This window comes from Loxodonta africana, chromosome 8 (assembly GCF_030014295.1).
Source record: "Loxodonta africana isolate mLoxAfr1 chromosome 8, mLoxAfr1.hap2, whole genome shotgun sequence".
Classification (NCBI taxonomy): Eukaryota; Metazoa; Chordata; class Mammalia; order Proboscidea; family Elephantidae; genus Loxodonta; species Loxodonta africana.
The window spans coordinates 37,054,110-37,065,954 of record NC_087349.1 but is presented as its reverse complement, the minus strand read 5'-3'; positions in this window follow the sequence as shown (position 1 = coordinate 37,065,954).

The window sequence follows — 11,845 nt, the reverse complement described above, 5'->3', positions numbered from 1 at the left end:
TATTTACCCCAATTTTTCTAAATTTAAACCTAACTTTTATTCTTTGTATCGGCATATCTTCCTCTCCATATGGAAGGTGTATGATTACATTTCTTAGTCCCTCTTTATTATTTTAATATTGGCTTCTTTTAAGTAATAACATCACTGTTTCCCTGTTTTGAGCTTTTTTTTTTTTTTTAAATCTTGCTTTGTTTTTTTGGATTTCCCTGTCTGAGTTGACTTCTGGTTGCTCTACCCAGTGTTCTAGTCTTGGGCTGGTACCTGATATTGTTGATTTTCTAACCAAAAAAGTCCCTTTAGTATTTCTTATAGCTTTTGTTTGGTTTTTACGAATTCCCTAAACTTGTGTTTATCTGGAAATGTCTTAATCTCACCTTCATATTTAAGAGACAGTTTTGCTGGATATATGATTCTTGGCAGGGAATTTTTTTCCTTCAATTTTTTAAATATGTCATCCATTGCCTTCTTGCCTGCATGGTTTCTGCCGAGTAGTCCGAGCTTATTCTTATTGGCTCTCCTTTGTAGGGGACTTTTCGTGTATCCCTTGCTGCTCTTATAACTCTCTCTTTATCTTTGGTTTTGGCAAGTTTGCTTATAATATGTCTTGGTGACTTTCTTTTTAGATCTACCTTATGTGGAGTTCGATGAGCATCTTGGATAGATATCTTCTCATCTTTCATGATATCAGGGAAGTTTCCTGCCAAAAAACTTCAACAATTTTCTCTGTATTTTCTGTTATTCCTCCCTGTTCTTGTACTCCAATCACTCATAGGTTATCTCTCTTGATAGAGTCCCACATAATTCTTAAGCTTTCTTCATTTTTTTCAATTCTTTTATCTGATTTTTCTTCAAATATATTAGTGCCAAGTGATTTATCTTCGAGTTCAGAAATTCTAGCTCAATTCTGGTCCTCTGACTTTCTGTTGAGTTGTCTACTTCTGTGATTTTATTGTTAATCTTCTGACTTTCCGATTGCTGTCTGTCTATGGATTTTTCCAGCTTATTAAACTTTTCATTATATTCCTGAATAAGCTTTCTAGTTTCTTCAATTGCTTTATCTGTGTGTTCCTTGGCTTGTTCTGCATATTGCCTCATTTCCTTCCTGATGTCTTGAAGGGTTCTGTATATTAAACGTTTGTATTCTGGCTCTGGTAATCCCAGGAATGCACTTTCATCTAAGATCCTGGATTCTTTGTTTTGAGAGCCTGTTGAGGTGATCATGGTCTGTTTCTTTATCGACTGTTCTCTGAGCCATCTGTAAGTTATTGTATTAGTTTATGCTTGGTTACTGTGTCATAGCTGCTGCTTTGTTTTGTTTTGGTATACCCCTATGGGTTGCTTGAGTAGCTAGCTTGATTATTTTCGTCTTTGGAGCTTTGGTGTCCTGTCCCCAGCTGGCTAGAGCTGTTATCATGTCTATCAGTCTAGGGGTCCATTCATTTTTCTTGTATCAATTCAGCTCAGGTTTCCAGGTAGCTGATCATCAAGTTAGTGGTACAGTGTCTGTCCTACAGCCTTAGAGGAGCAGGGGTGATTGGCATGTATTCTCGTATCTGATTGCAGCAGGGAGTCACGCTCTGAACAAGGCAGGGGTCTGAGAACTGACCCCCAAGTGTCTCTGAGGAAAGTGCGTTCCTGTTCCCTAGAGTGTGCAGGTGGGTGGGTTCTGCAGACGCACTATGAGCACCCAAAGTTTTTGGTTATAAGGACTGGGAGGTACCAGTTATCTTTGGACCCCTGTCGCAGATGGCTGGGTGACCTGAATGGAGCTACCAGTCCCTCGGTCCTTGATGTGGGTGGATGAGGACCTTGTTTAATAGGCAAAGCAATGTCAAACATCAAACATCCACCTCTCCACCACACAGCTGAAATGGTTGGAGTCTGCCAACAAGGGCCTATTCTCCCAAAATAGGCCCACACAGGTCCATGCAGAAGGGAAAGGTGTCCAATGTCCACATGTGGTTTATGCCTGGACAAGAGCCGCTTTTGACCTGAGCTCCCCGGTTAGTGGAGCTAGCAAATTATCTTTTCCCCCAGTTGCAAATTTTTTCCTTCCCCAAGGCTGGGCGGATGGCTCCAGGTGCTCAACAGTCCCTATCTGAGGCCCAGGGAATTCAGCCACTGAAGCCAGCTTGGGAGTGGGGGGGTTGCGGTAAAATATAAGCAAGTACTTTTGCCAAGAGCGCCGTTCTTCTCTGGTTCCAAAGGTGTGAGTAGGCTGTGCAGCTGGCTGCTCCTTCCTGAGCAAACTGTGGCCAAAGGCTAGTACCAGCCCGCCGCCACCGCCGTCCTGGGAATGGTGCTCGAGTGCTCCCCGCAATTCAGGTCGAGTAACTCCTCTCTGCTTCTGAACGGTTTCTTCTTCCTCCTGCCCATCAGTTCATTTTCTAAGCTTTCCTTCGAAGCTCAGGGCTCCAAGCTTGTCACAAATATACTCATTTCACTTGTTTTTTCAGGTCTTTGTTGTCAAGAGGGCTTGCCGGACGTGTCTGTCTATTCTGCCATCTTGGCTCTGCCTCCCTAGTATCGAGCCCTGTGTCTTAATCATGTTGTCAAAGGGTTTCCTAGATGAGATAGGAGTTTGAACCAGATCACTGCTTGTGTTTTTTCTACTTTAAGATTATCTGGTTTTTTGTCTAGAAGATAGGTGCTACCACACATATAGTAAGCTGGGAAGGAGAAGTGGTTATAGGATGTTGGGTAGAGCGGTTGGAAGAAAACAAGTTGATTTTGACTGTATTTGGTATGACGTGCCAGAAGGATATCCAAATGAAAAGGCCCAATTATATACTGTAGTCTCTCTTCAAAGAAAAGACGATTCATATATGTGTGCTTGCCATGAAAAACTGGTGGTGTAGTGGTTGAGTGCTATGGCTGCTAACCAAAAGTTTGGCAGTTCGAATCCACCAGGTGCTCCTTGGAAACTGAGTGGGGCAGTTCTACTCAGTCCTGTAGGGTCGCTATGGGTCCGAATTGATTCGATGGCAGTGGGTTTTTACGGGCCATGAAAAACTCTTCCAACACAATATGTCATAAATCATCATTGTCTGGGGCTGTGTATTTATAGTACTTATGGCTCACAATACTCCTCTAACACAGTCTCGTATTATTGAAATTACCCCAACTTTGTGAGATAAGCAGCGTTCTCTTTTTAGAAGAGAATTGAACATTACCCTTAATTTGTGTGTCAAAAATTTCATTAGAGAAAGGATATGCAATTTAAAAACAGAAAACCACAAAGAAATGTCTCCTATACAAAAAAAGAGAAAAGGAAAACAAAATATGTTTTAAGACTTAAGGAGTTCTTACAAAATTGCTGCTGTACTCTTCCTTAAGAACAAACAGGGATCTCCAATTTAGCATGTTGCATTATTACCCTTCACAGCCATAAGACAAAAGTTGCAAATGTGTTAAGAAAATTGTTGTTGTTAGATGCCATTGGGCTGATTCTGACTCACAGCAACCCTACGTGACAGAATAGAACTGGCCTATAGGGTTTTCTTGGATGTGTTTACAAAGGCAGATCACTAGGTCTTTCTCCCACGGAGCTACTAGGTATGTTCGAACCAGCAACATTTCAGTTAGCAGCCAAGCACTTAACCGTGTGCCACTAGAGCTCCTTGTTAAGAAAGTAGTGCAACCTAAAACCTAACAACTGATAATCTTTTTTCTTATTATTTGAGTGAATGACACTGCTATTCAGTAATACAATTCTGATATAGCCTAAACAATACCAGAAAAATCTAAATCTACCAAACAGTCATCAGTCAGTCAACAACTGAGTGTCCCCCATTGTTATGGGTTGAATTATGTCCCCCGAAATTATGAGTTTTAAATCCTAACCTCTAAGTCTGTTGTTATAATCGCATTTGGGAATGGTTTGTCTTTGTCATATTAATAAGATGGGATTATTATGGGGTGTATCTTGAGTCAATCTCTTTTGAGATGTACAAGTGATTAAACACGGGAGCAGAGTAGAGATGGAGAAAGAGAGATGCCAAGCCACATGAAGATCACCCAAGAGCAGAAGCTCAAAAAAGGTAAATATCTTTCTCCAGAGCCAACAGAGAGAGAAAACCTTCCCCTACAGCTGACACCCTGAGTTCAGACCTCTAACCTCCTCAACTGTAGGAAATTAAATATCCTATTGGTTAAAGCCATTCACTTGTGGTGTTTCTGTTACAGCAGCACTAGATAACTAAGACACCCATATATGGACACTTGAGGCACAATGGACAGTGAAAGGGGGAGCCAGGTATGATTTTTCTCAGATGGGCCTTTCCCAGCAGGACTGCATATATAACCTGTGACTCCTGGCAACAAGCAGTCAGGTTCCTGTATGGGCCAATGCCAGCCAAAGGCAACCTTGGAATCAAATGGGGCTAGGTTTTAATCATAGTCTCATTGTTTACCAAGGGTACTACGTTGGGGAAGTTGCAAAACCTCCCTGAGCCTACTTCTTCATCCATAAAACATCAAGACCAATTTTCCCTGCATAGAGTTGTAAGAATTACCTATGACATATGAAAAGAGCCTAGAACAGTTCCAGTGACCAAATGGATATTCAATAACATTCGTATCCTTTCTCCTACCTTAGTTCCTCTGCCACTAAGAAAACAGCTCAGATTCGGAGGAAATTCACTCTCGCTCAATTAACCACACATGATTAGTGTCTGTGAGGGTCACTATATACAGATGTATAGGTTGTGCCCTCCTGAAAGGAGAGTTGCAGCCCGTCATTGCTCTTCACGCTGGGTGCCCTGGCTTCTTTTTCTGGTCTACACAAAGGCTACATGTGCTTGTAAAGCCTTAGCATCTGTTTTAGAGATGACTAACTTTGCCCACGTGGAGCTTCTGTCTAACAAGTAATCAAGCATTACAATACATATAATTAATGCTATTACAGAGACATAGAGAAATTTAAATCAGACTGGATATGGGAGGGGGGAGTCCAGGATCTGTGACTTAAGGAAGAGGAGAGCATTGTGGGGTAGATGTTCTAGGCAGAAGACAGACATTCAATTATTCGTTTATTTATTCATCCAGTAAACATTAATTGATTGATTAATTAATACCAAGTGCCATGTTGAACTGCTCTAGCACTGAAGATACAGCAGTGAATAAACCAGATAGGCTTCTTTTTCTCACAATTCTAACATTTTACTAGGGGAGAGAGAAAATAGTTTAACCAGAAAAATATTAGATGGTATTATAGATTGAATTGTGTCCCCCCAAAACATGTGTGGGAATACTAACCCTTACATTATGTAGATGACACAACCTCTCTTGCTGAAAGTGAAGAAAACTTGAAGCACTTACTGATGAAGATCAAAAGACCACTTATTGATGAAGTTCAAGCAAAATTTTGCTGAAGATCATTCAAAAGTGGCTGCAGCAGTATATCAATAAGGAACTGCCAGGAATTCAAGCTGGATTTAGAAAAGGACATGGGACCAGGGATTGACAGAATACCACTTGAGATGTTTCAACAAATGGAAGTGCTCACTCGTCTATGCCGAAAAATGTGGTAGGCAGCTACCTGGCCAACTGACTGGAAGAGATTCATACTTATGCCTATTCTCAAGAAAGGTGATCAAGCCGAATGTGGAAATTATCAAACAATATGATTAATATCACATGCAAGGAAAATTTTGCCGAAGATCATTCAAAAGCAGCTGCAGCAGTCTATCTACAGGGAACTGCCAGAAATTCAAGCCGGATTCAGAAGACGACATGAAACGAGGGATATCATTGTTGATGTCAGATGGATCCTGGCTGAAAGCAAATACCAGAAGGATGTTTACCTGTGTTTTATTAACTATGCAGAGGTATTTGACTGTGTGGATCATAACAAATTATGGATAATATTGTGAAGAAAGAGAATTCCAGAACAATTAATTGTGCTCATGAGGAACCTGTACATAGATCAAGAGGCAGTTCTTCAGAGAGAACAAGGGGATGCTGCGTGGTTTAAAATCAGGAAAGGTGTGTGTCAGGGTTGTATGCTTTCATTATACCTATTCAATCTCTATGCTGAGCAAATAATCTCAGAAACTGGACTGTATGAAGAAGAACAGGCATCAGGATTGGAGGAAAACTCAACAAACAATGATATGCAGATGACACAACCTTGCTTGCTGAAAGTGAAGAGAACTCGAAGCACTTACTGATGAAGATCAAAGACCACAGCCTTCAGTATGGATTGCACCTCCACATAAAGAAAACAAAAATACTCACAACTGGACCAATAAGCAACATCATGATAAACGGAGAAAATATTGAAGTTGTCAAGGATTTCATTTTACTTGGGTCCACAAATAACACCCATGGAAGCAGCAGTCAAGAAATCAAAAGACTCATTGCACTGGGCAAAGTGGCTGCAAAGGACCTCTTTAAAGTGCTGAAAACCAAAGATATCACCTTGAAAACCAAGGTGTGCCTGACCCAAGCCATGGTATTTTCAATTACATCATAGGCATGTGTAATGGATTTGAATTGTGTCCCCAAAAATATGGGTCAACTTGGTAGGTCCATGTGTGGTTGTCCTCCATTTTGTGATTTTTCTATGTGTTATAAATCATAATCTCTGCCTGTGGTTACAAAGGATTAGGGTGGGATGTAATGCCCTTGCTCAGGCCACATCCCTGATCCAATGTAAAGGGAGTTTCCCTGGGGTGTACCTTTTATCTCTCAAGAGATAAAATGAAAGGGAAGCAAGTAGAGAGTTGGGGACCTCATACCACCAAGAGGGCAGTGCCGGGAGCGAGCCAGTCCTTTGGACCTGAGGTTCCTGTGCTGAGATGCCCCTGGACCAGGGGAAGACTGATGCATCACAGGGACCTTCCTCCAGAGCTGACAGAGACAGAGGGCCTTCTCCTGGAGCTGGTGCCCTGGATTTGGACATTTAGCCTACTGGGCTGTGAGAGAATGGACTTCTCCTTGTTAAAGCCATCCACTTGTGGTATTTCTGTTATAGCAGCGCTAGATAACTAAGACAGCATGCAAAAGTTGGACAATGAATAAGGAAGACCCAAGAAGAATTGACACCTTCGAATTGTGGTTTCAGCAAAGAATATTGAATATAGCATGGACTGCCAAAAGAACAAACAAATCTGTCTTGGAAGAAGTACAACCATAATGCTCCTTAGAAGCAAGGATGGCGAGACTGCATCTTACATACTTAGGACATGTTGTCAGGAGGTATAAGTCCCTGGAGAAGGTAATCATGCTTGTTAAAGTACAGGGTCAATGGAAAAGAGGAAAACCTTCAACGAGATGGATTGATGCAGTGGCTGCAACAACCGGCTCAAGCATAACAATTGTAAGCATGGCGCAGGACTAGGCAGTGTTTCGTCCTGTGGTACATAGGGTCGCTATGAGTTGCATGCACAAAATCTTGAGCAAGGTGAGCTCAGAGACCTGCTAAAAGTTTGATATGACTGAAGGGCAAGGACTGTGTTGTTAGGTGATGAGAGGTGATTGAAGGAACCAGATTGTGACAAGTCTTATATGGGTGACATTTACTTCTGCATAATACTATACAAAAGGTGCAGTGGTTAAGCACCCACCTGCTAACCAAAAGGTGGGCAGTTCGAATCCACTAACCCCTACATGGGAGAAGGATGCAGCAGCCTGCTTCCACAAAGATTTACAGCCTTGGAAACCCTACGGGGCAGTTCTACTCTGTCCTGTAGAATCGCTTTGAGTTGGTATTCGACTTGATGGCAGTAGGGTTTTTTTTTTTTTGGTTTAGTGCCATACAAACAGTCACAAGGAAGCCATGACTAAAGTTGTTCAAAGAACAAGTTTTCAGGTTCATGTTCATGTCTTCAAGGAAGTTTTGACTATAAATTTAGTGTTACTAGTTCTGGAATACAAGTCCTCAGCACACAGACCCCATGGTGAACTCAGAACTCATCTCAGTTGTGTCCCCACATCCTGATTAATGTAAAATTTCTTTTTGCAACATTTGGATATTCTTGCTGTGATGATGGTATCTGTTAGATGGAATGTTAAACCAAGTAGGTTGTTTTATAGGAGGAGGCTACATCTTACTATCAGTAAGAGTTTAAAGAGGTAGAGCATAACGTCAAGTTGATCATAAATTTGTTGTTTCTTTATTAGAACATGGGAGAACTTTGCCTCATACTATATGATGCATACGATGCCAATTGCCTACTTTATATTCATGATTTCTCCTTAGTTCTTATCAACAGAATCTCAAATTTGTCAGAGCCCAACTAAAAATAATTTTCTTCTAGACTATCTTGCATCTAGGGATCATCATACACATAATTCTGGCAGAAGGTCCTGGGGAGGGTGTTCTTTCCTTAATAAAAAGTCAAAATCTGTTAGGAGAAAGCCTTTTTGTCCTGTTCTCCTTTTCTTCTGGTCTTTTTAGTTTTTTTGGTGGCTCATTTCATGTTGGAAACCCTGGTGGCTTAGTGGTTAAGTGCTACGGCTGTTAACCAAAGGGTCGGCAGTTTGAATCTGCCAGGCGCTCCTTGGAAACTCTATGGGGCAGTTCTACTCTGTCCTGTAGGGTCTCTATGAGTCGGAATTGACTCGAGGGCACTGGGTTTGGTTTGGTTTGGTTTGATGTTGTTTGGAGTCTTCTAATTTCTTTAGACATGATGTAAAATCTGTATGTTGATTTGAGGACCACTGTCCTATAAGGGCTATGGTTAAATATCTTTGATATTTGTAGTATCTGGAGCTAAACTATAGACGTAAAAATACAGTAAGGTGATTTTATCAAAACTACCTCCCAGGGGTCATTATAAAAAAACCCAAAAACCAAACCCACTGCCGTCAAGTTGCTTCAGACTCATAGCGACCCTATAGGGCTTGTTATACTGGAAGTTAAATCGCATCTCCATACATATAAATAATAAGTAGTTTCTCCCTTTTCTTGACCAAGAGATTCTAGTAAACAATCACTTCTTAAATATTCATTCAACATGGCTCTCTACAATTACAAAGATAACACTTCTTCATGTGCCATGAGGGTACATAGATAATAAAAACAAGGTTCTTATTCTCAAGGAGCTGACAATGTCATTGGATGACAGATGTGTTCAAAAATATGTTTAAAACAAGTATGGATACGATGTGGTAGGCCATGCCTCTAAGTGGACATGAATGGGTACAGATAAAGGGAATGTGCCCCAAATGCAGGCAAAGCACAAGTTTCAGGGCCTAGAAACTGGGCAGTATGCCTGGGTGATATGGCTCGCAGAGTAGTAAAATTATTGCCTTATGTGTAGTATAAGTTGTTTCTGGGCACTGAAGAGTTAAGGGTTATAAAAAATACTGAGTCTACAGTTCTATGCTTTTCCAGCCTGGGGGACAGCTTATTCCATGTGGGTGGCCAAGACCACTGAAATTCAGACGTGCCTTTGCCAGATACAAGGGAATCAATGGGAGCAGTGTCCACCAAACTGCATCCTCATCTGGTTTATGTTCTCTGTGCAGTTTACTTGCTGCTTCAGGATTAAACAAAGCAAAAGCAAGCCTGAAATGTGTCCAAGTTGTCATTCTTGCCCATCATCAGTATCCTTGAGTAGGCTGTTCGGCCTGTGGGGACATAATAAATGCCATTTGAGCATTACAAACAGTGTTAAGAATTCTGAGGAAGAAGAAACAGTTCTGGCTGGAGGCTTCATGGAAGTGGCTGTTAAGCTAGATCTTGAAAAATGGATAAAATTTCTTTAGGTGTAGATGGGAGAAAGGGTATACAAGAGTGATGAAATAGAGGAAGTAGAGCAGATCTGTGTATTGGAAATGAACAGTAATCCAGTTTGGCTGAAGAGTAAGACATGTACAATGTTATAGATGGAATTGTGCCCCCCCCCAAAATGTATGTCAACTTGGCTAGACCATGATTCCCAGTATTATGTGGTTGTCCCCCATTTTGTGATCTGATATAGTTATCCTATATGTTGTAACCCTAACCTCTATGTTGTTAATGAGGCAGGATTAGAGGCAGTTATATTGATGAGGCAGGACACAATCTACAGGATTAGGTTGTATCATGAGTCATCTCTTTTGAGATATAAAAGAGAGAAGCAAGCAGAAAGGAAAGGGGCCTTATTACCACAAAGCAAGAAGAGCCAGGAGCATAGCACATCCTTTGGATCCAGAGTCCCTGAGCTGAGAAAATCCTAGACCCAGGGAAAGATTGATGACAAGGGCCTTCCCCCAGAACTGACAGACAGAGAAAATCTTCCCCTTGAGGTGGCACCCTGAATTTGGGTTTCGAGCCTCCTAGACTGAGAAAATAAATTTGTTTGTGAAAGCCTTTCACTTGTGGTATTTCTGTTATAGCAGCACTAGATAACTAAGACAGAATTTGGTACTGGGAGTGGGGTGCTGTTCTAACAGATACCTACAATGTGGAAGTGTTTTGGAATTGAGTAATGGGTAGAGGCTGGAAGAGTTTTAAGGTGCCTAATAGTAAAAACCTAGATTGCCTTGAAAAGACTTGGTGGAGTCATGCACATTAAGGCAATTCTGGTGAGGAGTCAGAAGGAAGTGAGGAGAGCTATAACATCACAAACGGTGCAGACGGTGAGAATCAGAAGTAGAGAAACAGCAGCAGCACAACCAGAAGACTGGTGTGAGATGACACAGGATCCAATCCATGTAGCAAGAGAGCTGAGGGTCTTTGGGCAGGAGGCTTCCTGGCAGAATGGGGTGCCTATTGGCACTTGTCAGTAGAGCTAGGCTTGCTGACCCATGGAGCAAGAGAGTTGAGCATCTTCTGGCTGAGGTTTACTGGCAGAGTGGGGTACCTCCAGGTACTTATCAGTAGAGCTAAAGAGCTTCATAACACTTGCCTGAGTGAGCAGGGTGAGAGCTGGCCAGCCCAAGGGCCCAAGGGGCCAAGAGACCATGGAACCAGAAAGCAGAAGCTGAAGAGACAAGGAGCAAAGGAAGCAGAGTTGCCTTGGTCTCAAAGGGTAGGGCCAGGACCTCTGTGCTCTCAAAGGGTGGAACCACAGCCTGTTGGGTCTCAAAGGGTGGGGCCATAGCTTCCTAGGTTTCAGAGGGTCAGATTTTCACCAACTCGGTTCTGGATCATGGGGCTGCCTTTGAAGAGTGCCAGCAGGGTGGGCCCAGATCTGCTGCCCCAAGGTGAGAGGGTAGTGCTTCCAAGCTCAAGGAGCAGAAGAACTGGGCCTGCCATGGCCAGCAGGGTAGGGCTACTACTCAGCTATACTAGGAGAAGGGGGCCACTCAAAGCCAAGGGAGCAAAGTTGCCAGTCCAGTGGGCCCAGAAGGTGGAGCTGAAGCCCAGGGCCAAGGGGCCTCCACCCAGAATCCAGATAGTGTGGCCAACACCCAGAGTCTAGAGGGCAGGGCCATTGCCTAAACTGTCACAGAGAACAGAGGATTATTTTTCAAGTTTTGAGAGCTAATGTAATGTGTTCTGCTGACTTGCTTGATGCCCATTATCCCTTCTTTCCCTCTAATTTCTACCATTTGTAATGGAAATGTCTACCTCGTGCCCGTTCCACCATTGTACTTTGGAAGAAGATAACTCGTATTCTAGATTTCACAGATGAAAAGGAATTTTGCCCCAGGATGGAATTTGCACTTGGAGTTGATTTAGGACTTTTGGGATGATACGATGGGGTGGGTGTGTTTTATCTGTGGCGAAAATGTGAATTTTAGGGAGCTAGAGTGTGAAATGTTATGGACTGAGTTAGGGGCAAAAAATGTGTGTCAAGTTGACTAGGCCATGATTCCCAGTATTGTTTGATATAATTATCCTATGTGTTGTAAATCCTAACCTCTATGATGTTAATGAGGCAGCTATGTTAAGGTAGGACACAATCTACAG